Raw genomic sequence first — 21,660 nt, 5'->3', positions numbered from 1 at the left:
TTCTGGGATTGAGTGGTGAACGATATGAAAGCGGTATGTCAGGGAGCAAGAGACATGCTCTTTGTAAGCTGCTTTCCAGCCTGGCTTCCTGGGGTGCCCTCTGGATGGGACTACATTGCTCCTTATTTTAGGTTGCTTAGTCTCATTCCTGCTCTTGCTATCATATAATTTATTTCTCAGCTTGGACATAGGGAACAGCAATTCCTCTCTTCTTGAGCTGTAACTGCTTGTGGCATGTATAGCAGAAAGCATTCAAAGCAGAGGGATGACAGGCCTAAGTATGAACAAAAGCTGTATGAGGGGGAAACAAGTGCTCACCTCTGAGAGCCCTTGCTGGGGACCTGCTGGGCAGTCTCCCCTGCCACTGCAATTAGTGGGAACTCGGCAAACTACAAAAGTTTCCAGCATACTAACAACAACAGTTGTCTAAAATAATATTTAAAATCTGCTTTTAAAACACGGGAAAATGAGAGGGGTTGTTTCCTTTGCATTTTAAGATGTTGACAAGACTCCTTAGAACTGAATGGGGCTCTGGAATGGTCCCCAACGCTTTCATGTGTCACAAAGCATTGTATCCTCAGTGTGTCTTTTCACAGTCAGCCAGCAAAACCCCCATTGTCCCGCGGGAGATGTATGTGCCCCTTTCATCCTGCTCGCTGCTCTCTCCTCCACGCTACTGGCTCCAGCACCTCTGCCTCCTCTCTTCCTCTCCCCTCCCCTTCCCCAGGGGGCCTGGGAAACTTTGCCGTGCCACCAGTCCCCACGCACAGGGATGCCTTGAAGTTGTCAAGGCGATCTGGAGCAGAGCCCCTGTAATTTCTCCCAGCGTGTGCGCTCACACAACATGAATGGGAATGATTTTTTAAGTACTGATGGGGAGGGAGGGAGGCTGGGGAGAAGGAAGGGAAGAAAAGAAAGAAGGGGGGTAGGCATAAGTCTGTAGAAGTGCAAAAACCCCCCTGGCTTTTTACCCCTGTCTTCTTCCTTCACCTACCCCTTCCCTCTCTTGGAAAGTAACACTGTGTGTGAAATAAGGACATGAGAAGGAGTTCTCCAGAGTGCCACAAAGCAGAGCGCTATTTTGTTGTTAAACAAAGATATTAGAGAAAAAATGAAAATATTTTAGAATATAGGAAAGGCAAGGAGAAGGTAAAAATATAATTAAAAGAGGAGAAAGAGAGAGAAAAGATGCAGGGAAAAGGAGAAAAAAATCTAGTTGGGAGGACTTTAACAATTCTGAATTGTTAATCTGGTAGTTCTGAATGCTCACCTGACTTGATCACTGTTCTGTCAATTGGCATGAACTATTGATTCTACGAATCATCATGAATAGCTACTATATTATGAATAGTTACAATATTATGACTAGTTTTATGTCAATTATATTTGTTTATATTTTATTTATGGTTTTATATTATACAGAATTCTACAATTTACCAAACCCAGAGTTACTGCTAGTTTAAATTTTCTAGATATTAAAAGCATGCTGCACATAATCTATGTGTAATCTTGGATTATAGCAGGGCACACTAATGCGGAGGGATGGTACTGTACTCCTGGAAGATCAAGCATAAAATTCACTGAGCATGTTTTCTTTAGATAATGTTTAATCCAAACAGCTTTGAATCTGCTCGTTCAAGAATTACTTCCAAGGAATTGTTTTAAAAACTAAAATGTAGAACCTATGCTAAAAGTTCTACAGCTTCAGAATACTTCTTCCCTTTAATTAGCACAATAGAAGCAATGGAATAAACAGATTTATGCAGAACAGTTCAATGTCCTCAATGAGCTATTTCAGTCTGATATTTAAGTTTATGCCTAATTTTCCCTATTAGAGTACTTGAAAGTTTCTACTGTAGTATTTTCTATTTTTTTAGAAAGAAGAAATATGCATATTACATCATTAAATGCAAAATGCTTTTTTCCCCTCAACAGTGACTGGTCACCAGCTGGTATGCCTGAAGCCCTGTTTCTGTGTGTGAACTCCTAGTCAGCAAAGCATCCTTGGGTTTATATTTGTCTCCAAAATTAATCACTAACTAACAAACAAGAGCCCATAAATAGTAGCTTTTAAATAGGATCTCTTTTCTTACACTGCAAAATAAATAGAAACCCTCTGAGGAAAAACAGTCATTATGTAGGATTGATTCTAGTACCTTGGGTGATTTTATCTTTCCTCAGGGCAAGCAAAACTGACACTGGGAATAGAGGGCTTGCATGTGAACATATACATTTGTGCATGCCTATAATTTCAGTTTGAAAATGGTTAAAATGCTCAGCCACTGCTTATCATATTAAAAGTCCCTGTTTCTGAATGTTTTTGCTGCCCTTTAAAAACTGACAAAACTGAGCAGTTTATGTGTTTGCTTTCCTACACTAAAATTATTGTGGTTTTAAGTGTATTCTCCCAGTGCTTTTACATTTTTGTTTCTTTAAAATCCCTTTTGATGCATAATGATAAGCATTTTAAATATAGAACATTTCAGTTGGGGCTGAAATGACCATTTAGGCCAACTAGACTTCAGGACTGACCAAAAATTAAAGTTATCAATGGCATTGACTTCTTCAACACTGACAGGTAAGGGTTATTGGCCACTTCTCTGGGAATTGCTCCAGTGTGCTACTTCCCTCACTGAGAGGTCATCCTCTCAGCCTCCTTTTCTCCAAACTGGACAAGCCCTAAGTCCTCAGTCACTCCTCACAGGATAGTGGTAATTCTTCTCAGCAGGGGAGAGATTGTGTGCTCAGAGCCCAGGTGAAGGCTCTTGGCTGAGCTATCACTGCCATGGGGTTTCCATCTGCGGGCACAGGACTCAACACCTCCAGGTGTTGGGTCCTGTAGGATTCTGCCTAGATGTAGCGACATCTTGATGAAAGTGCATAAAATAATGAAGCAGTTCTGAATGACCATGTAGAAAAAGCTGCCCATTCTGGTCCTCATACATATTGACTTCTTGAAACAAAAAAAAAAAGAGGATTCCTATGACCATGATGAATTCTTTCCCTATTCAGCATATTAGAATTGAATTGATGGCACTTCCTTGCCAATGGAAATTTTTATATAAATTCTCTTTAGATGTTTTTGAGCTGAGTTTTTATACACAAAACATTATGAACAGAGCATCTTTTTATTCTTAATTATTTTCCTGTTTACTTTTTATGGTCTCTTCATTAGGAAATTGCAGTTGCTTATTAAGGACTCCTATGGTGGAGCAGCAATAATGGCAACTGTTGACTCAGGAGTGTTGCCCTAATTTTGTTTCTTTAAGGTTGTCTTTCACTCTCCTAATGAAGCAGTCTCAAATGGGCTACTCCCACCCCCTACATCCACTAAGCACTGTGTGATGAGTAAACTCTCAGTGTGAGACCATGAGAACAATCCCTTTTGTGTATGTTGATGAGGATTTGTGGAAATTAAGAACAATGTGCAAGGTCACATAGTAAAATATGCTGACAGAAAATTTGTAAGGAAAAGAACTAGTTAGGTAAAGGCAGCGGAGGTATTGCCCAAGTTTAATTAACATGATTAAGCACTAGAGCAGCTAGCAGCTTCTAATAGCAGCTGAATATGTCCTATGTGGTGGTGAGCATTCCCAGAAAACAAAAGTTACATTTAAGCTTTGACATTTGGGCCCTTCACAAGACCAGGTACAAATTTTACCCGAACACTAGATTACAGTTTTTAATAATAGTAACAGTAAAATAATAAAATTGCAAAGAAAAAAGACAATAACATTTTCAAAGAACTATATGGATAGGTGAAGTTAAGTAATATTAAATAAATACAGCCAATGGCCTCCTGAAGCCACTTAAAATATATGTCTGAAATATAGCCTATTTCATGAACTGATAAGACAAGTCGCTTCCAAATCTCAATTTATCTTTGTTTACATATGAATTTTTAGATAATGAAATTAGTTACTACATTATTTTTTCCAGTTCTGTTAAGAACAGTGGGCAAATAGAGAAAAATTAGCAGTTGTATTTGATCCAAAATTATGTGACCATGATTAAGCCAAGCTGACTAATGAAACCCATGGCTGGGATATAGTAATGCAATTCAAAGAACCAATTAAATGGCTATGAGTTGCTCCTAAATGACTGGCCTTGCCCCACAGCAGTAGTCCTGCACCATCCTTGCCAGAAAATGATCAGTGTTGAGTTTTGTAGGGTTAGTTTTTTCTGACAGTTTGTAATTTTGAATTACCCCAGAACTGTGCCATGTGAGCACCAGAACTTTTACAAAGGAAGCAGAAGGAAAGAGTGTCTGGGGCAGAAAACTAGCAAACACCTGCTTTTTAGCCACAGATAATTCCTTAGAAGGAGAATGTTTGTGAAACCATGGCACAATAATGTCTGAACATCACTGAGTGATGTAAATGGAAGAGGTCCAAATAATCTCTAGTGGCTTTGCAGTGAGTTTTACCTTTCAGTTAACCATGAATAATAAAATACTCTCTTGTGGTTCATCCCTGATAATGCTCTTTCAGCAAAATAGCTTCACTTTATGAAACTTAATCTTTTGTGCGTGCTTGAAAATATTTCTTGGGCCATCAAGTTTAGCCTTCTGATATGCAGAGAAATACATTCTACAGTATTGGTTAAAAACTTACTGAGCTTGAGGGTCAAATCAATAGCAATTTTTATCCCAACAATTTCCATGTTTGGATGTTCCACAGCTTACTCTCTTTTCAGTTTGCTCATTTCAGTGCAAAAATAATTTGATTGGTCAATGGCTCAGTGTCCAGATGGAGACCCATGATGGATGGTGTCCCTCAGGAATCTGTGCTGGTATCAGCATTGTTTGATATTTTCATCAATGACAGACAGTGGAACTGAGTGCAGCCTCAGTAGGTTTGCATATGACACCAAGGAGAGAGGTGTTTGACACGTCCGAGGAACACAATGTCATCCAGAGGGACCTGGACAAGCACAAGGAGTGGACCCAGGTGAACATCATGAGGTTTAAACAAGACCATGTGCAAAGTGCTGCATCTGGGTTAGGGCAGCCCCTGGTATCAGCACGGGCTGGGCATGAACAGACCCAGAGCCCTGCCCGGAAGGACTTGGTGGGTGAGAGGCTGGACAAGAGCCAGCAAAAAAGCATAACCAGCAGGTCAAGAGGGTGATTTTCCACCTCTACTCTGCCCTCATGAGAGTCTACATGCATGGGAGTGGAGCACTGCATCCAACTCTTGGGTCCTCAGCACAAGAGAGACATGGACCTGTTAGAGCAGTGGCCACAAGGGTATCAAAGGGACAGGACACATCTTATTTGAGGACAAGCTGAGAGAGTTGGGGCTGATCAGTCTGGAGAGCAGAAAGCTCTGGGGAGACCTTTTGGCACCTTCTAGTACATAAAGGAGGCCTGCAAGAAAGATGGGGAGAGACTTTTTAATAAAGTCTCTTATTACAGGAAAAGGGGTAATGGCTTTAAAGAGAGCAGATTGACGTTGGACATAAAAAAGAACTTTTTTACAATGAAGGAGTTGAAACACTCCCAGTCAGAGAGATGGTGTCTCTCCCATCCATGGAAACTGTCAAGGTCAGGATGGAGAGGGCTCTGAGTACCCTGATGTAGCTAAAGCTGTCCCAGTTGATAGCATGGGGTTGGACTAGATGACCTTAAAGGCCCCTTCCAATGCAAACTGTTCTATGTTTCTTCCTTTAAAATTCTTCTCTCTGTCAGTATGAGTCACTGAGAGCAGGGAAGAATTTCATAAACCTCTCCTTTACTCTGCTTGTTATTGCTAAAGTATTAATAAACAATAAAGTATAACACCTGGTAAAATGAAATACGTCAGTATGAAACAACTTGGTGCCTCTACTGAGTGTCAATGATGCTTACATTACTAAATGAAAACTCCTACAGGATTATGCTCTTCTGTTCTGAAAAGTGTAGTTGGCTTGCTTTTCAGGTTTGCAATATAATAGGATACATTTGAAGAGCCAGTAGGAAAGCACATTTCCTGAAACACATCTGCCTGAGAAGGACCCTGCTGTGGGGCTGTTGAGATACTCATTTAACTCTTCACATTATTCCGTCTTTTGCTCACAGTATTGGAATGTGACAAACAATATGCTTTTTGAAGGGAAACTAGGGAGTAATTTATCTTCTTTATGTGTGCTAAGCAGAGCAGGAGGGAGATGCAAGCAGGGATTCACAGCAAGCCATGGAGCACTGATTAGTAACAGCTGACAGTCTCAAACCAAGACTCTCTTTCTTTGGTTACTTCATTGTAATAACAGAGTACAAAGAACTGACTGTCTTCAAGCCAAGAATCAGAGACCCAGGAACACAGAAAATAGCAGCTCAAAATTTTTTTTGGTAACAAAACACTATTGCTACCTGCACAGTGCAACTCTAAAAAGACATCCTTTTATGCCCAGACACTTGAACTAAGCTTTCCTGGAAATGAGAATCTTATGTTGGACATAAAGCTGATTATTTTCTATGTAAGTGAAAGAAATAAGTATATTTGTTTATGAAAAAGTGTAATGTAACATGGTAAATTAGTTACGTTTAGTCAGGAAACAAGTTTATTTTGGTAGCTGATAAGCCAAAGAACATTCAATTAGTTTAAATCCTAAAGTGCATGTTGTTGCAAGACAGAAATAAACATGGTAGTAGTTGTGCGACTTTTATCCTATTCCCTGAGGATGAAATATTAGTTTTAATTTATTCTGAATGTATTGCCAAAAATACCTGCCTTAAGCATGAAGTGTACTGCATCCTACGAAGTGATACAAGCGATAAAATTACCTTTGCTTTCTGGATGGTGTTGAGCACATTACTCAGTGCTCCATAAAAATCCCCAATGCGATTCCTCAAAATACATGTGCAAACTTTTAAATTGCTAAAATGCTGATCTGAGTTTTGGCAGACTGTGTCAGGAGCTCTTCACAGACATGTTTTTGTATGTACAGCACTTATTAAACAACATTCCACAAATGTACAGTGCTTCTTTTATCTGAATAGCTCTATACAGTGTGACAAAGCTGCAAACTATTTACTACATTAAATCACTCCTGACGTATGTTAGTTGCTGCTGAAAAAATAGTGAGAAATTAGAGGTGTCCGTAAGGAAACAGTAGCTGGTAGTGCAGTCTAGTGTAAAAAATAATTTGTTTTTACATCTTGAGTATGTAACAAGTGCCCAAAGAGAGACTCATGAATTGCTAGAAAAATGGACATAATTCTAGTCAGAGTGGTGCAAGATTTAGGGAATGGGAAATTAAGCTTCTCCCCTAATAAAAAGAGAGATAGACATCTCTATTTGTGTGCAAAACTACATGGGTTTTGGGGCATGGGATGCCCCGTCATGGGATGCTCCATCATGGGGTTGTTCTGATCAGTAACTGGTCAGAGCTCTATGCTGGAGATATCCCCTTCTCACTTAAAATATGATTCAGTATTTTAGCAAATCTGTTCTTGGTTTCTTCCAATAATAGACTTTATTGCAATGATATTATCTTATTTGGATGTTTGTCCACTAGGATCTGACACTAGTTAAGTTAATTTTATAGAGTTCATGCTGCAACCATCATTTGGAAGGAAGATTTGCCCAGTTGGATGTGACTTGATAAAGAGTTGAATCAATGGTAGTGTGTGACTAATGCATCTGGCAACAACATGGCCTTAGGTTTTCTGCTTGGATTTTTAATTTTAACATAATTTTTAAAACATTGAGAGCACTGTTTATTAATTCATTTATACTAAGATAATTTGGAAACAAATGGTCTGATGTTGCCCTTAGGTATGTATGAGACTTGGCTTTTTTGAGTAACCTGAAGTTCCACTACTAACTATTCACTCACTAAAGAACCTTTCATGGGCTTTTTTTTTTTGTTGCTGTAGCTACTACCAATTCTTGCAACAGTTTATTAATAATGAAAAATAGCCCTGATTTCTTCAATAAATTTGTTTAATAAATCTTGTCAGTGATACAATGCAGTGATTTGTGCATCTGTGTCTGACCTAAAAATTCTAAGTGTTCATTTTGCTTTCATCTAGCAGTTCATTCATCTGCTGCTGTTTTACCCATTGATCTTCCATGAGCTGCTCATGGAGCTAGTGGGTTTTTTTGTGGATGTTGCACACACTCTGCTGGTGTTTACATTTCCTCACGAAACTTTTAGTTTATTACATTCCTCCCCATGTGCCCTGCATTCTTTCAGTCTGTACTGTTTTACAGCACTCTGTATATTTCCGTGGGGCATTCTTTGCTGACTTTTCTCCTTTCACCCTTCAAGTATAATTTTAACTCCCTCCAAGTTCAGTTGCTATCTGCACTGTAGCAACATCAATTGCTTTCAGTGAAACTCCATGGTGCCTGGAGTTCTGCTATTCTGCTCCCCACAGTGATGAGAGTTAGCTCAGTTATCTCTCTATGACAATGATCTTGGTATGACAGCTTCTCAGTCTGGGGAGGTTCGTCCTGAAAGACATCATACCCAAGCCTATGCTGACATTTGTGCAGGACCTGATGTAGTGATGCCTCAGTTTCTCTGAGAGTTCAGGCACAAATAAGGTACACCACTATACAGTATCTATTAATGTCAAAAGGAAATACACAGAGCTCTTTCATGTCACAAAGTCATTATTTGAACTAGAAACTACAGAGCAGTAACTAATTAGACAATATAGACTACTTTAGGATTCCCTTTTTTAAAGAATCACAAGAACATGCATTTGACAAAAGAAACAATGCAGATAAAGTTTTTTATAAAAAGAATGACTCCTGTGTTGATAAAGAATGTAGGAAAAATTTGAGACTTCTTTCATCATATGTAAATAAGTCTATTTAAAGAGAATGGGATCTGACGCAGAAATTGTTTGAAAAAAAATTGTATAGACATGATTAAATTTATGAATTTGTAGCATTTTAAAACTCCACTTATAATCCATTAGTTAATATGTTAATAATAAATTAGAATATTCTAATGCATAATATGATAGCATTTTTCCTTTTTTTCACAGGAGTAAATCAGAACCTAATTACACTCCTAATTCACCCCAAAAATTTAATTAGTAACAATCAAATCAAGTTTAAGAAAAAAGTAGTTTCTATTTGTGAATTTAAGGTCCTCTGGTAATATGCCATATGAATACTAAGGAGTCATTACTTTAGCTGCAATTAGTCTATTATGGTTTCAATTGTCATTATAATTTGGAGGGGTTTTTTCACAATTCAGTAATGATGTCAAGGCTCTTCTGAGAACTCATTAAGAAAGTGTGGAATTGGAGTTTCATGTGAACAGGCTTTTGTTTTCCTTCTTTTCTCTCTTTTGTTTCAATGACCTCTTGAACTTTGGGTCACTGATGCAGTTACAGCCTTGCAAGATCAAAGACGTACATTTTTTTCTTTGTATTTCTTCATCTTACAGACTTTTAGGAGGGAATGGAAAGAAGTTAATACTTAGTCTGGAATGCCTGACAGTAGCAATCAGTACTTTTAAATAATATTATTACGCTCTTTTCAGGATGTTACAGCACTAAGTACAGATGAAAAAGAGGGTTTGGCATCCACAATTCAAGTGCTATACAGTTGCCATCTGGACATTATCTGCTTGTTTGTAGGATTCAGAATATGAATCTCCTTGACAGGTCAGAGGAATCAAAGAAAATAACAGCTGATTTCAAACTAAACACATGGAAGAGAAGAGAGGGGTTTTTTAGGCTACTCTTATTGCTGGACTGTGCTGTTCTGCAGAACAGAAAACGAGCCTTTTTTTTTTTTTTTTTTTTTTAAGAAACTAGTTAAAACTTTCCAATCTCAAATTTGAAAGTTTTATTTTCTAATGGATGATGGTCCTTTGCACAGGTTCATTGGCCATGAGGCAGATGTCAACCAAGCTTAGTAAGAACATGTTCTATAACTTGTTTTTCAGAGTTTGGGGAATTAAGACATACTGAAACTGTAAAATCTGGACAAAGCTGATTTTCAGTGCAAGAATGAATTAGTGCATTAATGAAATAGCCATTCATTAGGTGAACTCTTGACCAAAACCTACTTTCTTTCTAGCTCTGAAAAGAAGCTATAGTCACTGGAGAAGCTCTGATATTATCTAAATATTCAGAAATAAGTTAGAAGTGGGTGGTGAAACATCAGAATTAACTATTTAGCTTTGCATGTGGGTAAAGAGAAAATGAGAGCTGTTTATGGTGGGAAGAATCAGATTCATTATGTTAGCTGTGGTGCAAATAGTGTATTTCTAGAGTTAGGCTGTACTTTTGTTTTTCTTATCTACCACCAGTAAGGAGCTACTTGTACTGTTGTCTGAGGATGAAAAAATGCATTTATCTGAAAAAGAGTTAATCCTGTTTAACAAACCAAGGTCTGATTCTGCAAATATGATAAATTGAGGCATATAAATAAATATTTGTGTTGACATACTTAGTCTGAAAATCTCTTCACAACTTGTGATATACTTGAAGCCCTTCAAGATCTTCAGTGAAATAGAGAAGATGAATATCGCTGGAAGATTAATACCAGATCTGGTAAATCAGGAACCAGAAGTTGTGTTCTCCAAGTACTAGAATACTGGTTTTGGGTAAATCCCAAAATTTTTTCAAACAAGCGCTCTCTGTATTGTGACTCTTGAATTTTCAGAATTCAGTTGGGATCTATTTGTGAACTTCATTTTACAATCAGAGGCCCAGAATTTAGTTTGCTTTGATTTTTGACTTCCAGAGATGTTGGTTCTTTAAGAATAGCATTAAGATCTGAAAGCTTCTGTTAGCACAAATATTGAGCTATCTTTATTTGCATGTTAATTCCTCAGTCTTAGAATTGAACAGCTATTCAACTGTGTGAAGATATAAAGAACTTTATCTTTTCCTTTCTACATGACAGTACTTTTATCTCTCTTTTTTCTTTTTTTTCATAAGTCTCCCTGTATTCCAGTAATTTTTGCTTGTCTTTGTAGATCTTCATTAGTACATTTTCCTTTGATAGACTCCTGCAGTCTATTGAAGTCCAATTTCATGCCAATGAAGTGAGTTAATGTCTGGTTAAGGTGAGATGATTCTTAAATCCTGGAATTGTGTTTCCTTGGTTTTGAACTGGTTCTTGAAGAGCTGTGTGTGTCATAAAGCTGAAACTGTATACTGTAGTTCAATGCCTCTGAGTAATTGGTAGGTGAAATCTTAGCGACATGTACTTTCAATCTGTTAAGAAATTCTAAGGAGTGCAAAATCAACATGAAACCATGGGATATAAATTAGCCCAGTGGTTGTCCAGCCCATTTGTCTTCACATTTATCTGACAACAGCTTCTTACTGAGACACTATGAGGAAAAGAAAAAGATAAGAGTTAATTGCCCTTGTTTGCCCTCCCTGCAACAAGGGAGCAGTGGGATGTAGGGCCTTGCTAAATTGCTAATTTCACAAATTTATTAGCCAGTGATGACTGTATCTGTGACCTATCTTTTAATTTAATTTAATTTTAATTATAAAGTATTTAATTAAATAATTTAATTTTAAATTGAAACCATTAACATAATTGAACTGAATTGTGCCATGTGAAAAAGTACTTTGTTTCCTTTAATATAAATGCATGCTCTTGTTATTTCTTAGGACATCCTATTTTTCCTTTATTGTGAAATATAGTTAGGAGATATAGTAATAAATAGCCACTGCATTATAGCTTCTGCAAGGAATTAATGATTTCTGTGCACTTTTACAGCAACTTCTGTGTCTGTGTTTTTTCAAGCCAATAAAATGAAGTCTGTTTAATTCCTCCTTGTCTTTCACTGGAACTTCATTCCAGCCCTGTCACCCTCTCTGGACTGCTCACAGTGAGTCTGAGAACTCTTGCCTGTACTAATGCCCGTTTGAGAACTCGTGATTAGGTGTAGCACATTTCCCTTTCCCAGGTGTATTACTTTGCACTTGCCACCATTCTAGTTCATCTGTCAGGTTATCACAGACTCATTCATTATTGAAGACATCATTCTTTACCGTTTCAGTATTCAATATCCTGAACAAAATGCTTGCTCAGTGTCCTAATTCTCAAAATGCTGAGAGTCGGTTTTGCATTTTGGACATTTTTCTGTACAAACTTTCCATTTACAAACTAATGTAGCTGACTTTATGGCTGATTTTTAATTTTTTTTTTGTTTGTTTCAGGTCTGATGTTTTTCTGTAACCAACACATGTTTGCATTAAACTCAAAAAAGTGTTTTAAGTTTTCCCTAATACATTTTCAGTCCTTCTGCCCTTCACTGAAATGTTAAGAAAGAGACAGTGTGGTTTTACAATGGTCCACCAGTGCTCAGGCATGATGCTTTAATGTGATCTTTCAAACAGTTTTTGCTTTGTCAGCAAGCAAAGTATTGATGTTATGCATTTGAACTAAGATCTAAAAGCAAAACTAAGTCTTTTTGGGTGGGAGGTTGTCCTGATTGTTAATTCAGCTGGAATCTCATACAGAATGCAAACTAAATAAAAGCATAACAACCTGTTATTCAATACTTTGGCCAGCAACTAAACTTATATTTTGCAATGAAGTTTAAATCAGCCTTCAATTAAGGACCACGAGCAAAATTGAATTATTTTAGAGGAGCTTTTAAGTTTTACTATCTTCAGTAACTGTAGACTTTGTTCTTGAACACCCCTGCTGTTCCTGCTGCTCTCAGAGACTAAGACTTCAAAAACCACGTTGCTCTGTACTTTCTACTTTTGAATGCTCTTTGTTCTGCTGAGGTTTTCTCTTTTATGGTAGAATCAAATTTTATCTTATACAGACTCTTATTTTGTGCAGGAATTTAATCTCTGCTGTTATTGCATTTTAATTCTTAGTCAAATCTGACTAAGAATTCACTTAGAATTGTTCTCATAGGCTTTTGTGAAAATAGATTTTTGTGTATTCCATATTGCCAAATTTTTTCAGAAATGGGTCAGAAATAATGAGTTATATTTTAATTTTATGAACCTTTCTGGAGTCCTTGCTTTTAGTATTTGGATAAATTAAGACCTATCACAGTTTTTAAAGAAGATGTTCCACCCAAAGGTATATTTATTGCACAAATACTTGTGACACTTCATTATGATTTTCTAACTTCCATGCCGTGGAAAATGCTAGGTACAGTTTATTTCCTAACTGATTGCCAGTACACTCAGAATCTGAGGATAATTTCTTTAGTGTTTTTACATGAAAGTTGATATTTCTAGGTGCTGAATACTTCCTAAGCTGCCTTTTTTCCTTCTGATTTTTTTAATGTAGCTGCCTGCTATTTAAACTCAGTTTTTTTACTTTAAAAATATTTTTCAAAAATATTTAAGATTATGTGACATAATTATGAAACCTATATTGCTCACATTGCCTTAAAACTGTGGAGTGTAACAATTTAAGAAGGTTCAAATCTTGTCACCTATGAGTACCTGTATAAGTAATGATTATTAATGGCTATATGCCAGACTTGATAGACACTTCTTTTATACAGAAATACAGCTACTGAAGGGAAGGTCTTTAAAGTACTTTTAATATAGATCAGTGTTTGTATATTTTTATCTGCTGTTGACCTGAATCTACCATAAAGATGCTATTCTGAGATGAAACTGTTTCTGAACTTGGATCAATATTTGTAATGATTCTTGAATTGATTTTTTAACATGACAGGATATTCAGTTTACAAGATGACTTGATCTCTACTAACTTTGTAATTTATGTGCCCACACTTTAAGACAGTCTCTATTTTGGACACACAGAAATCAAAGCATGATTTTTCCTTTATTTCCTTTAAGTATGTGAATGTTCAAACTAAATAACTGTGTCATTCAGTTAGGTAAATTGCATATGTAAATATCTATGTGAATGTACGAACTTATTTGTGCATGAAATGTACAAGTGCATAAAATTATAGCTGCCATGTAATTCAGCTTTTACAATATTGATGTGCTTATAAATCTCTGGGTGGCAGAGAGGGAGGAAAGAGTTGCCCAGAAAGAAGGTAAGTTACTTTTAAAATAATATTTTATGCATGAAAAGAAAGTCATTATTGAAAAAATAATTCACCCCTAAGATGTCCATGAACTTGTTATTCACATAGGCTTCATACTACAGGACGTGTCTACAGAATTCCTGTATAGAGAGATCCCAATACAAATACATAGGCAGCTCAAATTCACTGACAATCTAAGAAGTGCTTTACTCAGAGAGAATTTAATTCTTTTCCCTGTAACTGGAGTCAGCTGAGATGAATGCAAAACTTCTATTGATTTGGTGGGTATTAATTAGTCTGATTTCTAAAATTCTTTCTATAGACCATAAAAAATTAGAATTTTTGGAAATTCAGAAAATGTGCCAAATTTTGGGATTTGGAAAATGAATTCATTGCTCTGGTGGCTAGCTAAACTGACCAAACACTGCTTAAGTGCTTCTTGGTTTTTGTGTATGAACTATATGAACTGAATCAGGAATGCTGTGTTTCTTAAACTTTTCTTAAACACAGAAGTGTAAGACTGACTTTTATTAATGATTTTACCTTCCAGCTTAACTGTGAGTACTAGGATGCTTCACAGGTACTGGTTATGTGTCTGTTCTGCCAGAGTGAATTAAAGGGAATTACTGCTAGGTCTCTCCTCTTTTTTTCTCCCCTGGGAGAGAATTAACTGTCTCCACAGGTCTGTTCTGCCTGAATGGGAGACTTTCCATCTGTTGAAATTACCATAAATATTGTAGCTGATATGAGACAGCACCTGGGGCCTTGCAGTAGGTGACAGCCTTTTTTCCACAGTACACTTGTCAGCCAGCAGACAGGAGAAAACAGGAGCTACTTAGAGGCTTCAAGCAGTATGGGTCCTGCTTCAACACACCTAGACACACGCTGCTTTCACAGCCTCTTTTTTGAAGAGATGATGCACAGGTCCCTCCCTGTTGTGTGCTCTGATGTGAAAGGTTGAGATGAGCAAATGAAAAATTCTGGCCCTTTATGTTTATTGCTATTAATTTATTATTATAATAAAGGAGATTGCTATTGTCAAAAAATTTAATTATTAATAGAGGATAGGGGTTTGATATGATTGATAGCATTTGCATCTAGTTACTCTTCAAGGATTGCAGGGTCTCAGCCCTGGATTGGGGTGACCCCGAAAGATGGAAAAGTCTCTGCTCCAACCCGTGCCTTCAAAGAAAGACTCAGTAGTCTTCTGTTGTCTGGTCTCAAGGTTGTTTATTGTTGGTTATCTAAAAGATTCTTTACCTGAGCTGCTGTGGCCCATTCAGCAGGTCAGACAAAGGCACACGGCCCTCCCAGGGGGCTGGTGCCATCTTTTATATCACACATTACGTGTTACATGTTTATACTTTTTCCCCAGTGCCTACTATCTATATTGAATGGTGACTTTCTACTCTAGACCAATCTGTGAGTGCCAACATCACCAAAGACATGGAGGCTAGGAAGGAGAAAGAAAGAGGACAGGGCACACCCAAATCCCTCCATCTTAGATCTCCTGACCCCCATGTACAAAACTTGGACCCCTGCATACAAGGCTTAAAACCTCTTGTACAGCACTCAAAAATCCTTCCTTTCACTTCGTGACTACTTCTACTACAATACCTAAACTTGTGTGTGTGGCTTGTAATTCTTCATAAAGAGTTGGTAATTTTCTCCATGGGCTAAGATCAAAACCCCACGTGTGTCTTTGGCTGCATGCCAGGGTCTCAGAGCCCCCTGCCAGCGGCTCTGGCCATCTGGGGCACCCAGAGGGATGTCCTGGGTTCCCACAAAGGATCATTTACTTTCTCATTCCAACATTAAAAAGGCAAATATAAAATCTAATTACTTAAGTTTAATAACATTGGACTATTTTCTAGAATTATGTCTTTACAGAAGGTAGTGCATGTTGGAGGTTGAGGCACTGTGTCACAGTCCCTGTTATACAACCCAATTTAAGTCTATCATTTTAACTAAAACAGCTATATGGATACACTGAACTATCCTACAAGCCTTTACTAAAATTTCCATCACATACAGTCATCTTCTTTTCTGCCTAATAGCTATAAAAACCCCTAAGAACACTCCACCAGCAGTCCATCTGAAGGGAGAAAGAAAGCAGAGATGCAGAAGGGAAACATGATTTGCCTAAGGTTATACAAAATGTCACAGCACTGAGTTTCCATATTTTACATCCACAAGTAGCATTTGGAAAAAACTGGCTTTTCTGCAGTAGAATATGCTCGTGTCCTGATGCTGCACTTTTCCTGATTTAGGTAAGGGAGTGACTGGGAGACTATGTCAAGTTCAGTTGTTTGAACATTACCTTTGTTCATTGTAGGCAATTTTAAACAACTGCAGCTACAACTTGCTGTTAGTTGTGAACCCTGACAGTGCTTTGTTTTATTACTTAAGTAATTTTGTGTGTCTTAGTTTTATCTCATTGAGGAGATAGACCTTATTCCTTTCTGGATGTTTTTAACAGGCACCATCCATTGCATTCCTTTGATAGCTAAACTCAAAAGCATTGTATGCACTTCTGAGGTTGCTTATTTGCATGCAAATCCCAGCTTTCTTCTCTTTGTCAACACTTTCTGTAGTTTGTGTAGCAGTAACTACTATGGGCATTTTCATAAATTTTCAGGTAAAATCCTTGGGTCTCTGTGTTTGCCCCAAACAAAATCACTCGCGTCTCCTGCAGTACTCAGTGTTGTTGACTGTCATTGAAACCCTACAGAGGCAGGGAAGTTTCTGTTTCTTCCAAAACAGAATGATAGCTACATTATTTGAGTTAGAAAGTAAAAAAATTTAAACTAAGATATTATACATGCTACATATTAAAATGCTCTTCTTTGAAGTAAATTTTCCATGCTCATTCTTTTAAACTGTTTTTCTGCACGGCCTTCTTTTTTTTGGCAGGGGATCCATGGTCTGTGTTTGTGCAGAACCTTGTGCACAAAATCCTGGTAAGTGGTTAAGACTTATTTGCACAATATTAGCGTTACTCCCATAAACAGTTTGGACAATCAGTATTGTCTAGTGCACAGTGTGTTGTACTGGTGCTCACAAATGGGGTCTTTGCTTGATTCTGTAATTGCTGTATAATCCTTGGTGAGCCAGCAGACCTCAGTTTTACTGTTTCTATGCTCCTATTCTCCTTCCCCATCTTGATGCATGTTAGTAAACAAACTGTGGGCTTACTGTTTCTGCAATGTGCAGCAAAAATTAGTGTCAGATCTAGAATGGGCTTCTCATGCTTTGCTATGATTTGCCAGACAAAGATATTTGAAATAATTGCACAGAATTTAATACCAGTTCACTTGCATTTAAAAGTAGTTGTCCCTGTAAAAGTAAATTCCAAGCTGTTAAAATTTTGTGGAAGGAGAAGCAGTCCATTAAACCAAACTATGACTGGAACTGTGCAAAATAGTTGCAAATAATCCTTACAAAATTTCTCTAGCTTTAATATTTCTCACTAATACAGTGTTAAAACTATGCTCTTCATGAAGACTGGTTGTGAATCATTTTCATGGAAGGGATTTCAGGAAATAAATGGTTTTGTTAAGAAAAGATACTTCATTCTGACTGGATTATATTCAGTGAATAACTGAAACATGCAGAAAAAATTTGTTGGCAAGCTTTAAGGACTGGACTTTCAATTTCATTATCATCTTGCTATAATAGCTCAAAAAATGTTAATGCATAGTGCTCTTATTGTGTAATTTTCTCTGGCTTTGGCTATTTCATGATGAGTTGAATTGCCATCATATTCATATATATTTATTTTATGTACCTTTTAGGGACAATATATATTTTAAAATAATTGTGTAAAGCAATTTTCATGTCACATGCTTCAAGCTGTAATGAAATGAGAAAACATAAAATATTTTTTCTCTTATAACTGCTGCAAATTCAAAACAGAAACAGAGCAAAATTGTCAGCTTCCTGTTTGTATAGGAATTCATATTTAAATTCATATTTAAGACTTGGCCATAATATAATCCAAATTGGAATTTATTTGGTTATTTACATTTCCTCTCATATACCATGTTTTAATTTTGCCTCTGACTTTATATGAGATCCCAATCGGAAATGCTGACGTAGGAGGTCTTTCATTTTAAAGACTGTAGAATATAAAGCCCAACATAGAGTATGGAGCTGAATTTGTGTCTAGACCACAAAAATAAATAATATAGACATGCATATAATCATATTTTCCTATAAACAGGCAGAGATGGTGAATGGTATGCAAATAACCTCCATTTTCTCCCAAGGAGATGTTAGTACATGCCTGGTAAAACACACGTGAGAAGATAGAATCTCATGGAGAAAGCTGCACACCTGCTTAAACCACAGGCAATGGGGGTAAGTCATAAGGCAAATGTGACTAAAAACCTCTGAATGTGATCCTGCGTTGCTTCCTTCATGAAATACAGAAACCAGGGTTAAAAGACCAGGGTTAAAGAAATGTGACTGGATTGACCTAATCTTGCACAGTTTATTTTCCTACCTCCAGAACTGTTTACTTGAATAGCAGAAGTTTTTAGTTTCTCAATTTATCTTTTATTTCTATAACAGTTCATTAACTATTAGTTGGATTTTATTGTTCTAACTTCTTTGACAATCACAAAGTTGGCAAGTGAATGTAACCATCCCCAGCCTATTTCTAATACCACAGAGATCATAGTTTATGGTTTTGCCACAGTTACTTCCATCACACTTGCATAAATACAAAAAGAAACCCAGGATATAATTTCTAGGAGACACTGTTTCTCCTGCAAACAGCAAAATATTTATTCAAATAATTGATGACTGGAAGAAACAAGTATGGTATCAGGATGAAGACCTGGAGGAGTCACTTAGAGATTAGTTAAGAGGCATCCACTTTGTTTGCCAAACAAAATACAGGAAATAAGAGATTTGCTTTCAATATACTGAGTGGTCTGACAACTAACTTGAGAACTATAAGACTTTTATCCACTGAATTATCTTATAACATGTAAAAAAAGAATTTAAGCATGCATAAAATTGCACAGTAGTACACCTGCAAAGGTTATATTTAATTATTATTTTCATATTCACTAATGCCTGTATGTTCATTTTTGTATGAGAGTTCTGCAGCAAATATGTAAAAACATCCTTCTTATAAAAAAATTTGTATGCTAAATGAGGTATTATTCAGTGTAGAAAAGAACTTTTTTCCACCATTTTCAGAATAATTTGGAAAAGTATTTTATTCCCATGAGAAAGGGTATAGTTCTGCTGTACTGAATGATTCTTAAAAAGAAATCAAATCTGCCATTTGTGAATTGTATTGAGTTTTCTCAGATTGCTCTGTACTCAGCTAAAGAAGTTTAAAATGTTATTCACCTTGAAAATTACTGTCTCTACTTCAAAGGGATCTCTAATTATAATCCACTTAATATTAATATCCACTTAATATTACAAGGCACATGGATGATAGTAGGGCAGATCTTACTGATAGACAAGATTTCTCTTTGCCAAATGCTTTTCTATAACAAAGAAAATGATTGTCATGAAAAAAAGGATAAAGGGCTTTAAATGGAAAGAAAAACACATAAAAAGAAGGGTATTGTTTGAATTCAGAGAATAAAGATTCTTTTCAGAATAGGATTACTTGGAAACTCATTTTTCTGATATTTCACAAAATCTCTACTGAGAGTTGGTGACACAGCAAATGAGATTGTTTCATCAAAAGTCCAGCTCCTTGTGACGCTTGTGACTCTCTAAGATGGATTTGCTGATCTTTGCCTGAGTGAAGTTTTTCTACTTAGATTATTGAAAATCATTTGAATCCTTGTATAGGATGATCTGCTTAGTTTCCTGATTTACCTTGAGGTCTCTCAGAGAACCAGTATGATTGCAGAGTTATAGGGAATTAAGAATAGATCTGATAAATTTTCCTGGAACAATTCATCCTCAAAATTGAGCAGCAGCACAAGCTGACACTGAAAAGGGGTAAATCTCTCTCCTTTTCTATTTTTAATGGTTCTTCTACCAGTGTCCTGCCAACCCATGGAGTTCTACAGGAGAAAGGGACGAGAAGATGTATGACATGTAACAAAATTATCTAGTGGTTGGGAATAAAACCTACCCTTATTTTTCCTACAAAACTCCCTAGTTTAGGTGTTCATTTAACTTTCAGTATCCATATAATGTGTGTGCATAGAAAAAGACTTCACTTTTTTTTTTTCTTGAAATATGAGAAGGCAAACGATTTTGTAATTGTGAATACCCGAGTTTTCTGCTGTTGAATTAACAGCTTATACTTGTATACACTTCCTTTGATTTCTGTGAACATGTGAGTCTCTGCTCATCTGCAGTTTTAAGAGATCTTTACATTAACATATTTGACAATCAGTTAAATAGAGAACAACTTATTATCAGAATTCTCTGTCAATCAAGGCAGTGTATTTGTGTTTTAGATACTAGGACCACACAGTGGGTGATCTTAATTAAGTTCTCCAAGCTGATTTGTCGATAGACTAAAAGCCATACCTTCTTTCCTTCAGATAATTGAAAGAATAAATACATCACAGGTACATCCTAAACATTCTTAACAAATCTGAGAGGTCTTCTACAAAACTTGAGTGGAATGCCAAGGCATACATCAACATAAGAAATTAAATATTATATCACTAGTTAGAGGAACAACTTGGTAAAGAGAGTTCAAAGCTTGTCAGAGCTTCTGACCAGAAGACAACAAAACAGAACTGATGGAATTAAATTTCTTCTAAACTTTCCATTCGATCCCATTTATCCCCTATGGACATGGACACATTGGAGTGGGTCCAGAGGAAGTCATAAAAATGATCAGAGGACTGAAATACTTCTCTCAGGAGGACAGGCTGAGAACATTAGGGTTGCTCAGCCTGAAGAAGAGAAGGTTCCAGGGACACCTTAGGACTCCTTCCAGTACCTGAAGGACCTATAAGAGGGCTTGTAGTGATAGGAGAGGAGATGGCTTAAACTAAAAGAAGTTAGGTTTAGATTAGGTATCAAGAATAAAATCTTCACTGTAAGTGTGATGGAACACTGGCACAGGTTGCCCAGAGAAGTTGTGGATGAGCCATCCCTGGTAGTGTGAGAGAACAGGTTAGATGGGGCTCTGAGCAATCTGCTCTAGTGGAAGGTGTCCCTGCCCATAGCAGGAGGATTGAAACCAGATTTTTAAGGTCCCTTCCAACCTAAACAATTCTATCATAGAATTCCATTTTTTCCAATCTAGTGCTGGAAAACTAGGAGGCAGACAGATCCTTTGCATATCTGTGGTTATAGGCGTGTGTTATAGCCCACAATCAACAGTTTCCACTTTCTTGTCTTTTGGCACTGTGTTTTTGAGATATGTTATCTTTGATAATAATAGGACACTGTGGAGGAAATATCTGTTCAGAAAGTGAAAGAAGAGTGTGGAGAACAGAGACAGCTTCATAGGAGCTGCGTATAGTAGCTTGTGCTGTTACTCTGTCCATGAATTTGGAAAACTATCTTTCAGTTTTTCTGTATATTAATTCAAACCTCTTATTGTTTCAAACATATATATTTTCTGTATATATATTTTCTGTATATATATTTTCTGTATATATATTCAAACCTCTATTCATTGTCTCTAAAGCAGCAATAGCAATGCTAAGTCTTTCTGCAGGTTATAACACTTCTAGGACATAGAATGTTCACTTTTTAGATTTTGATGTGTGCATC

General features: G+C 36.8%; 1 protein-coding gene across 1 annotated transcript in view; it reads right to left on the bottom strand.

Moving 5' to 3' along the window:
* The window catches only part of SLC1A3 (solute carrier family 1 member 3), a 63,389-nt gene that overhangs the window by 22,621 nt on the left and 19,108 nt on the right, over positions 1 to 21,660 (bottom strand). The window lies entirely within an intron of this gene.

The sequence above is a fragment of the Motacilla alba genome, chromosome Z (assembly GCF_015832195.1).
Source record: "Motacilla alba alba isolate MOTALB_02 chromosome Z, Motacilla_alba_V1.0_pri, whole genome shotgun sequence".
Classification (NCBI taxonomy): domain Eukaryota; kingdom Metazoa; phylum Chordata; class Aves; order Passeriformes; family Motacillidae; genus Motacilla; species Motacilla alba.
This window is presented reverse-complemented; position numbering and strand designations above follow the sequence as displayed.